An 11,189-nucleotide genomic window follows, 5' to 3' on the forward strand; every position below is an offset into this window, starting at 1 on the left:
TCTGTGCTTTTCCTACCCATTTTGATGTGGATATTTTATCAGTTGCCCAGTGTTCAGAATCTAGGAGTCCTTCAACTAGATTCCGGTTTTCTCTTGGATAAATTGACACATATGTAGATGTTTACTCAGTGTGTCTGGGAGAGTAGGGATAATCAGGAGCATCCTATTCTGTCATGTTGCTGAAATCAGTTTCTAGATAAAATTTGAATTCCAGTCTAGTGTGCTGTATCAAACAAACACTTAAGGGCCGGCCCGGTGGCTCACTCGGTGGAGTGTGGCGCTTGGGAGCGTGGTGGCGCTCCCGCCGAGGGTTCGGATCCCATGTGGAGACCGATCCACTCACTGGTTGAGCACGGTGCGGACGCGACACCGAGGGTTGCGATCCCGTTACTGGTCACGAAAAAAGACAAAAAGGAAAAAAAAAAAAAAACACTCAATCCTCCTGAGAGTCAAATTTCCTATTGTTCATTCAATTTATTAGCAAATATTAGGCAATTAATCTATGGCTGTATGGATATACCACATATTTATCCACTTACCTGTTGATCATGAATTGACTGCTATAAATGAAGATAATTTTATGCCAACACTTCACATTGTCACCATTTTAAGTTTTAGTCATTAAATTGTTGTGTAGTTGCATCCCATTGTGCTTCAAATATGCAATTCCCTTATGACTAAGAATGCACCCTTTTAATATGTTACATGGCTATTTTATGTTTTTATGTAAGTTGTTCAAATATTTTCCTCCCTTTTCTTTTCTTTTTTTAAATTTATTTTTTTATTGTAACATAATTGATTGACATATCTGTGGGGTACAGAGTTGAACATCAATATCTATGTGCAATATGAGATGCTCAAATCAGGATAATTAGTATAATCAACATTATACAATGTAATCATTTTTCATGTCTCTGTGTTAATAGTTTTAGTATTGAGTTATGAATGAGCTTTATGAATTCTAGATACACATTCTTTATCAGCTTTGATTTACGAATACTTGCTTCGAGTCTATGGCTTGTCTTTTCATTTTTAAATGATTTATAAATAGAAAATTTTTGCTTGTTTTTAATTAATAATTGGACAAAGTCCAATTAATATTTTAACTGTTTTCTCCTTGCTCTAGCTTGTTGCTTAAGCTCTCAATTGTCTATAATTAATAATAATTTATTCTATCTCCTCAAATGGTGCGATGGGTGACAATTAGCTTTGTATCTCATGAATTTTCATAATAAATAAATAAATTTTAAAAAATAAAAAATTAAAATGCTTTGGCTTCTGTTAGTAATTTCCTTAATTTTATAAAATTTAAAAAAGAGCTTGTGAAATTCTTAGAAAAAAAAGCCTGCTGGAAACTTAATTGGGAATGCACCAAATCTATAGGCTTATTTGGGGGGACAAATGTCTTAATGTCTAGTTTTCCAATCTATATAGTTTATTTCTGAATTTATTGAAGTCTTCTTTACTTTCATCAGTATTTGGTATTTTCAGTGCATTTATTTCATATTTAAATACCTCATATTTTCTGATTTTATTGAAAATCATACTGCATTTGTTATTTTTCAATTGTTTTGTGCTGATAAATAGATACACTATTTGACTGAATATGTTTACATTGCATTCTGCAACTTATTACCAACATATTTATTAATTTATTAGATTAACAAATAACTTTGGTTCAGAAGAATTTGTTATTCAATTGTTATGATCAATCACCATCTCAATCTGTAGTAAGTATACCAAAAATCAAGACCTCTCAAATGACTATTAATTTTGTTGTTATTCTTTTCTTAGATAGATCTTGTTGTCTGAGCTAAAAATAGACTTAAGTGGAGATAAACAACCTTGCAAATAGAAAACTTATTAGTCAAACTGTTTCCATCATCTAGTAACAGATATCTATAAAATAATGCTAATGTTTAATTTTTTTGATTATCTTGAAAGTCCCTTGAAATACAGACACTTTAGAAATATTATACAAGTTTATTAATAATTTCATATCATGTTTGAAAATAATTAAGTTTATAATTTTGACTGACAGAATTAAAGCAGCACATCAACATCTGAGAGAGAACAATTAATCTTGATTAAATGAAGCTCATTTTCCAAAATTCTAGGTATTATGTTTCAGAATACAGTAAAGGGTATTTTGTCCTATACCTATACATAAGTAGACATTCTTTTTGAATGCAGGTTTGATTGTGGATATTCAGAATAATAAAGTAACTAACTATTAGGTCACAAAAAATGCAAGGCTTGCAAATTACACTAATAATCCTTTCCAAGTGAATTGCGAACTGTACAATTCACATTTTCTGTTTTGTTTACCTAAATCTATTAAGTATATGGTTGACACTGACATGTGAGGAGAGAAATATGTATGCTAAAGTCTCAGTAAATAAGAAAATCATACACAATAAAAATATTATATTAATTGGGTACAATTTCAATATGTAACACCAAATATCAAGTGTGCGATAACCCCTTCTGGTGATCCTTGCTAGCTTTTCCACTCTCTTGAAAGTTTATTTTACATTTTCATTTTCATCAAACTCCAAACTCCTATTCCCTTCTTTTAATTTTCAGCTACTTTCTTGGTTCATTGAGGATATATTCATCAATACAAACAGAAGTTTTTCCATCCTTCTACTACGTGTATCTGTACCCTTATATTCTTCCTTCCGTGGTCCACCCCCACGGTCCCACCTTGTAAAAATGCTCATTGATCCTATCTTAGGCCCCTTTTCCTGTTTACGAGTATTTTCAAGCATTTGACTTAAGCATTCTCTCACACCCAAGGACTTCAGTCTTGAAATTATTCCATTTCTACTCAAAATAATCATTTTACTCTCTTAACATTTCCAATAGCCCCAGATCATGTTATAGCAATTCTCATTTTAAAAAGCAAGCAACTGAGCAAACAGAGAACAAATTCCCTTGACTCCACACATTCTCCATCAGCTACAACTCCATTTTTCTTTTTATTTTCACAGGACAAGCTCTTTCAAACAGTGATCTCTACCCACTCTCTCCACCTTGACGATTCTTGCTTGATCCTATTTCAGTCAAGTTTCCCTTTATAACACTGAACCTACTGTTGTCATGAGTGAGGATCATCTCTGCAAATCTAGTGGCTTATTCTCTGCTCTCATCTTGACATAGTTGTCTTGTTTATTCTTCCTGATACATGTCGTTCTGCAACACCACACTCTCTTGGTTTTACTTTGACTTCATCGGTTGTATTTTCTCAGTCACCCTTACTGTAAATTCTACTTACATTACTATTTCTACTTTATTCTGCTTTTTTTCTTCAGCTTTTCACTAGTGGAAGTTATATTTTTCCTCTATTTTTTTAGTATGTCTCTATCCGTAGAATAAGCTCTATGAAGATAGCAAATGTCTTGGTATTGTTTACTACCATACTTACAGTACATAAAATAAGGTATAAAATATTTTTTAAAATTAACAAGTATGTTTCAAATGAAAAAAATTGGTTTTCTAAGAATTTGGAGCTGAGAATAAGACCATCAAACATGTTGGTGGTACCATTAGACTTTTCCTGGGGACCTTCCTCTGAGTTAGTTCTTTTAAATTTGATGTATGTACAGATCATCTCTTAGCTTAAAGACCAGTGTTACATGTAACCAGAATCCATGTACTTGTTCTTTGAATTTCTTTTTCCAGAACTTCAAAAAAATGTTATTATTGGTCATCCTAGCTAACAATCTCTGTAATCTTGTTTTCTGTACACTTCAAGATTCTTTCTGAAGTATAACAGCAAAAATTACCTTTCCTGAATTATATTGCTTTTCTTTTATAACAATAGGTTTTTATTCATTTACCATACTTGTCCCACTCAAAATGCCACATTTATTTTTTATAGATCAGCAAAGAGAACTGGCTTTAAAATGTAAAGCAATTTGTCACACGATACGAATAGATAGCCATGTTTTAGGTAAGTAAGTCAAATATGATTTTAAAAATTATTTTTATTTCTGCACTTTGGATATATCGTGTTGTTCTGAAGTCCACTTAAGATTCACTCTAATTGAAAATTTGCACTGACCCTTTCCATTTTGTAGCATAGAAATTATGAATAAAAATAATCCATTTTTAATTACTTTTCAAATCATATCTCCAAATTCTTATATAAGAAATTTAATTAAAATTTAAAGAAAAAAGTAACACTATAAAATTATTTTCATCACTTTGAAAATCAAATTATAGCACATTAGTCATGTATACTAATTTGAAACAAAGTTCACGTCCTGTAGTAATAATATTTACATATTTCACAGAGATTGGAAATCATAAAATCAATACAATTAAAGAAAAAAGTATGCTGCTGAATCGGTCTTATCTGAATAATATTAATAGTCAGATGATATTAAAATTAAGATCAAAGTATATTAAAAATTCATATCAAATGTATCTAAATCATATTTGTCTTTTAGTTTATAAATACTTTTTTCTTTTGAAACAAACTACATGTTATACATCGTTGACATAATTATTCTGGTAACAGGAAAGAGTACATTGATGAAGCAAGTGTGCCCCAAAATAGAGCCTTAAACTTGATTGAACTTTTCTTAAATCCGTAAATAAAGTTCTTATTATAATACAAAAATATTCTGTTTTCAACATATACATATGCTAATCTTAACCATTGAAACATGTTGCTAGGAAAATGTGAGATTCCCTGATGATGTGATCATAAAGTAATAAAAAAAATAAGCATCATTAGGATCTGTATATCCAAGTATGTATGGTCTTTTACCCTGGAAGATTATATATAAACTACTTTAATGATACCATTGTTTCAGTGATAAAAGATACTATTTTTAAGCACTTAATGTGCCAGCTCTGTTCTGAACACTTTAAATGATTTAATTTATTCCTACAAATGACCCTACATAGTAGGCACATTATTACTCCATAATAAAGAGACGTGATACAGGGGTTGCACAGATTGAATCACATTCAGATGGTTGAAAGGATGCAAAAGACTCCTCGAGAGTATTAGGCTTTTAATAAAGGTAAAGGACACAGCACAGTAGGAGAAAGGGAGTTGAGGCAGACATTGGGGGGCTGCTGATCAAAGTCTGCATTCACAGAGGACGTGTTTCATCTGCAGACTGACCTATCGTTTGTGCAGTCAAGCATTTTGGGGAGTGATTTCTCATGGTTTCCAGTGGAATCGTCTATGTTCTTCTGGTTTGTAGCCAAGCTAGGCTGACTAACCAGTAATAGCAGTTACCAGTGTTATTTTTGAGAGTTATTTGAGGAGTATTCTGGGAATGCTGTATTTTGATAACCACCTCTGATTCTATAATTAGTTTCATAATATAGAATCCCACGCTGGGGTTTTTCTTTGAATTTGTCTTCCAAGTGATCTCAGGCCTGTTTTCTGGACCATATTGCAACTCCTTTGACTTCTACCCAAGACTTGACAAAATCACTTCAGCAATTATCTAGTCCCTCTGATGTCACAAGGAACAGTACTCAATTCTGCCTATAAAGCAGGAAAAAAGTTCTCTCTTTAGTTAAATTAATGCTACAACACTTGAACAGTGCAACTGCTTTCTGGATTGAACGGTGTTGGGATTGGCCGTACACCCTTGAGAACCATCTAAAAATCATGCTGCTTGTTTGGCACCCTTTAGTAACAGGTCACAGGGAAGAGACCATTTTGTTATGTCTTTACATAATCCTACAGGATATATAATGTAAATTGTTATTTAATAAGGAAATTCTTCTGTTCATTTCCTTCTGTGTAGGAAGGATATGACATAAGCCAGGACAATGGGTATCTCATGTCTCAAAATAAATTGTCTTTCCATAACAGAAACAATTTCAATGAAAGACCCAATAACAATTACAAGCCAAGAATTGTTTTCAAGTGATGCTTACCTTGAAGGTGCCATTGGTTACTTTCTAGTCTAAATTACCAGCAGTTACCACTGGGTGTCAGTCATGGGCTTTTGCAAACGCTCTGGTCAGCATGGCTGCTTTTACTGTACACTTCCAAAAACATTTGAGCATGGGGGTCTTAAGGTGAGCATGGGTGTACAGGGTCACGAAGGGCTTGATTGTGCTCTGGTTCCTTGAAACACTAAAAAAAGAAAAAAAAAAACCCTGCTGTTCAAAGCCCCACTCAGATTCATGTTTGGGGGGGGGGGTAATTTTGTGACTATGAGCTAATATGTTTTTCACATGTTGTATGTGTGTTCTCTAAAAATGAAACCACCTAATCAATTTTTGTGCTGCTTGTTTTGATTTTGGAGTTGTCAGAGAAAATTATTTATTTTTGGTTGTCCGAGGGATGCCCTAGTAACCCCTGTCCCGGGGACGTCCAGGGATTGCATCGTTTTTCTGAGCCCTGTACTCTAGTTGGGTTAATCAGCCATCCTCTGAGTTCACATGATTAACAGTATTTATAAATCAGTTTTAGCTTAGTATTCAGATTGGTATATAAACATTATATCATTAATATAATGAATACCAGTACTTTCCAAATGAATCAAGTCTAAGTCTCACCTGATAGATGCCGCAATAAGCAGGGAACTTAAATACCTTTGTGAGAGAGCAGTAAATGTGTATTTTTCCATCCATCTCACATGAATGCAAATTGGCTTTGAATTTGTTCATAAGTAGAAATGGAAAAGAAAGCATTAGTCAAATCAGTCACAGAATAACAGTCTCCCTCAGCTTGTCGCACAGCTTGAATAGTTAATACAATATTGTGCAATACTTGTGGCATCAGGGTGATTATTTATTAATATTTCTATAATATACAGTGAATCTCCAGGACTCATCAGCTTTTCTCACAGGCCACTAAACAAAGAATTTATGGGTATAACTATACCTGCATCCAAAAGATCGTTAATTAAAACCAAAATTTCTTTTTGCACCTCAGGTATCCAACCACAGTCTAGCATAATTGGTGCTTGGACTTCCAGCCTCCATAACTGAGATCTCATTCCCTTGCACAGCCCTTTTTGATCCTTACGATCTTGCCAACCCCTTTTATCCTTTTTCTTGATTAAATCTCTTCTGTTACTCACTTTATATATTATTTATTACTTCTGCTTCACCGTAGATCCTGATATTTGTGTTTCTAGTTCCTGTCAAACCACATACCATTAAATTTGATCCTGCTGTCTGTAGTATTATAGAGAGAGGGTAATATAATAAAATGACATTGGATTTGAGGTTTTGTCCAGCTCTACACGTAGATAGTTATTTGACTTAGAGAAGTTCCCTTAATCTTACTGGTCAGTTTCTCATCTATGAAAAAAGAGAGTTGGTATTGACTGGTAGTTCACTCGCTACCACACAATAACTTCTCATCCCCTCCCCTAACACAAAAGAAATATTGAGAATAACCATAGAGTTACAGATTTTTAATTTTGCTAAGAAAGAACCCTAAAAAGACTTACTGTTACCATCATTTTAATAAAGGGAAGGTAATTTATTACCAGAAAATACCAATAAGACATCATCTTAGAGTAGAGCTTTACATTTTCTTAGAAATTTCCATTAGCTGTAATTTCCCCCCCCTAATAATAGCTGGTATGATTTTACTATGAATCAGCATTAGTCTACAGACAGGTAGACTAGTAGTCTAGTCCAGAGATTCTCAACCTATGCATAAATCAGCATAACCAGTGGAACTGGTTCAAACAAACTTCAGGGCCCCATCCACAAAATTTCTGATTCCATAGGTCTGCATGGGGCCTGAGAATTTGCATTTCTAATACGTTCCCAGGTGATGCTGATGCTACCTGTTGGGGACCACACTTTGAGAACCATGAGTCTATATAATTTCTAATATCCTTACCATAAAACTTTTATGATTGTACTGAATCTTCTATAACTAATTGTAAGCAAACCATAGACCTAGCAGAAATCGTTATAAATTAATACATATTTCCACTTCCTGAACATTTTTAAACACCAAGATTTTAAAAGCCAATATATATAATGTATTTAACTTGTAGTAATATGAAGAAATTTGAGCTTATTTTTTGCTACACAAGAGCTACGAAGTATTCAGCACTTAAATTAAAATTTAAGAAAGACTATATTATACAAAAGAAATAACACCATACAAAGAAAAGTAGGTTGCACAAAAATTCTTAAGTCAGAAAATTGGGTATCAGAAAAATTATTATAAAGTGATTTTTTAAAGGTCTTATATGTAACATTGTTTTTGGTTTTTAAATTTTGTATATGATTTATATGAAAGGGAGATGGCTGCACAGAACCCTCTTTTTAATTTTAAATAAAATGACTTCTTTTGAAAGGAGGAGAAATCTCACAATATTGGAAAGCATATTTTTCTAACTTGCAATATAGAAACGTTTCAGGATATAAATACTCTAATTATTTGCTTTCAACACTAGACAAGGAGAGAATCAAGCATAATTAATAGTGTTGCAATGTAACTTGAATGGTGGTGTGTAAATGTCAAGAGAAGAATATATGACCCTAGCATGGTAATCACACAGACGTTTAACTTTATATCCTATGCCCCCACCTAGGAGCAGACTGAACAAGCTAACGGAGCAAGATACCCACCTTTTAGTATTCAGCTGTTACCATGACAACTGGTAGCTGGTATTAACTGTTATTTCATTTGTAAAGTGACCTGATTTTTTTTTAAGAAACAGCCACTTTTATTAACAGCAATTAGTTTAAATATATAATTGCGGGCAACTCAGAGCAATTGGCTTTGTACATGCAGATGACTAAAATGTCACTGTTATTGCTTTTTTTTTTTTTTTTGTCTTTTTCCGTGTCCGGCAACGGATCGCAACCCTCAGTGTCGCGCCCGTACCGGACCGGGACCGGCAACGGGATCGCAACCCTCGGTGTTGCTCCCGCGCCTCGCTCAGCCAGTGAGCGGGAACCGGTCTGCATGTAGGATCCGAACCCTCGGGCGGGAGCGCTGCCGCGCTTCCCAAGCGGCGCACTTATCCAGTGCGCCACCGGGCCGGCCCTCTGTTATTGCTTTTTATGATTTTAACTGCAATATCCATTCATCAAGCAAACATTTTGGGCTTAACTTTCTGAGGGCTAGGGGTCTAAAAATAATTTCTTTTTCTTATCTGCTATTTTTCTCCCTAAGTTTTATAATCTATATATATTTTTACTTTTTCTTTTAAATTTTTCTTTAAAAACAATTATTTCTGTAGATCATATTTTAGGGGAATTGTATGGGCAGACATTCAAATGAGAAAATTTTTAAAAATTATTTACACAAAGGTTTACAATTTATGTTTCTTTTTTTTTTTTTTTTCCTTTTTGTCTTTTTTTACTGACCGGTAACGGGATCACAACCCTCAGTGTCACACCCGTACCAGAGACTGTCAACAGGATCGCAACCCTTGGTGTTGCACCTGCACCGCGCTCAGCCAGTGAGCGGGAACTGGTCTCCACCTGGGATCCGAACCCTCGGCGGGAGCGCCGCCACACTCCCAAGCAGCACACTCTCCAGTGCGCCACCGGGCCGGCCCTACAATTTATGTTTCTGACATTTAATATACATGATAACTTTTCTTGTGGATCTAAAACTCTGCCGGCCCTACAATTTATGTTTCTGACATTTAATATACATGATAACTTTTCTTGTGGATCTAAAACTCTGGATGGAGAGTTGATAAATTTTATAACATCCTTTCAGGCAATAATTAAGAACAGAATGCATTTTTAATGGAGAAATGCACAGTATTAACCTTAGGCAGAGTTTTTATATTATCAAATGATAAGAAAAAGAAAGTGGATACCAATACCTGCCGTTATTCTTTATGAGTATGACACACAGCTGTAAAAACCAGCTTGCTTTGGTGGATACTGACTTTTTATTTATTAAAGATTTCACCCAGAATTTAGACAATTTCTAGTTATCACGTTTAATATTCTGGTTAAAACAGTTACCTGGAAGTAGCCCCAAAACAGGAACAACAACAAAAAAAGCTGTTGAGTGATTAATTTAATCCAAGTCAGAAATAGTGACCGTGTCAGAGAAGACTAGAAGAAAGGTTCAAGAGATATTTTGGAAGCACTGTTTGTAAGATTTGGTAATCATTAATGTGTGGTGGTACAAAGTAGATGTGGGTAAGTCCATGGATCTGGGTGTTATGTGGCTTTTAGGATAATTTGGGTATTTGAAATGCCAGTGAACATTTAGGAGCAAATAACCGTTAGGCAATTCAAAAGAAAAGTACATTTATGTGTCACACAATGATGTTTCCGCCAATGACTGACCTCTTCTATGATGGTGGTCCCATAGATTATAATAGAGCTGAAAAATTCCCATCACCTAGTGACATCGTAGCCATCCTGATGCGGCAGCACAACACATTACTTATATGGGAGCAACAGGCAATGCCACGTGTGAGTACAGTCTACAATGTTAGCTCAATGCAAAAATGCTTTCCGACACATTTCTCAGAACATATCTATGTCATTAAGCATCGCATGACTGTATAGTACTCAAGGGGGAAGTCTGAACTGAAGATACAGGTCTTTGGAAGTCCTAAGCTTACACATTGCAAGCTGATAGTATGTGTGTGGATTAGATTATTGAAAGAATGAATAAAACAATATGAGAAATGAATTGGAGCAGATCCTGGAGAAGATCAATGTTTGGGAGGAATGAAAAGAGAAACCATTCTACCAAATCTTTAAGGAAGAAATAATACCAGTACTTCACAAAAGCTTTCAGAAAATAGAGAAGGAAGGACCATTTCTCAACTTATTTTATGACATCTGTGGTACTGAAGCCAGACAAAGATAGCACGGGAAAACTATTGGCCAATATTATTCATCAATATAAATGCAAACTTTCTTAACAAAATATATACAAATCAAATCCAAAATCTGACAACATATAAAAAGGATTATATACCATAATCAAGTAGGATTAATCCCAGAAATTCAAGATTTGTTTGGCATCAGAACATTAATTAATGTAATATACCATATTAATAGAATAAAGGACAAAATGATATGATTATCTCAATAGAAATAGAAAAATCACTTGACAATATTGAACATAATTGTGACAAAAACTATGAACAATCTATGAATAAAAGGGAATTTACTCAACCCTGATAATGGACATCTATGAAAGAACTACAGGTAACATCATACCTAGTGGTGAAAGACTAAATGCTTTACCCCTA

At 34.2% G+C, this 11,189-nt stretch overlaps 1 long non-coding RNA gene across 1 annotated transcript in view; it reads right to left on the reverse strand.

Annotated features, from left to right (window-relative positions):
- Positions 1-348: 348 nt before the first annotated feature.
- Positions 349-11,189, reverse strand: part of LOC103601952 — an 18,909-nt gene continuing 8,068 nt past the window's right edge. The window contains exons 2-3 of the long non-coding RNA XR_551489.1: positions 5,911-6,112; positions 349-390 (exon numbers count right to left, since the gene is read on the reverse strand). This is a non-coding gene — a long non-coding RNA (uncharacterized LOC103601952). The remainder of the gene's footprint in view (positions 391-5,910; positions 6,113-11,189) is intronic.

The sequence above is a fragment of the Galeopterus variegatus genome, unplaced genomic scaffold (assembly GCF_000696425.1).
Source record: "Galeopterus variegatus unplaced genomic scaffold, G_variegatus-3.0.2 Scaffold3960, whole genome shotgun sequence".
Classification (NCBI taxonomy): domain Eukaryota; kingdom Metazoa; phylum Chordata; class Mammalia; order Dermoptera; family Cynocephalidae; genus Galeopterus; species Galeopterus variegatus.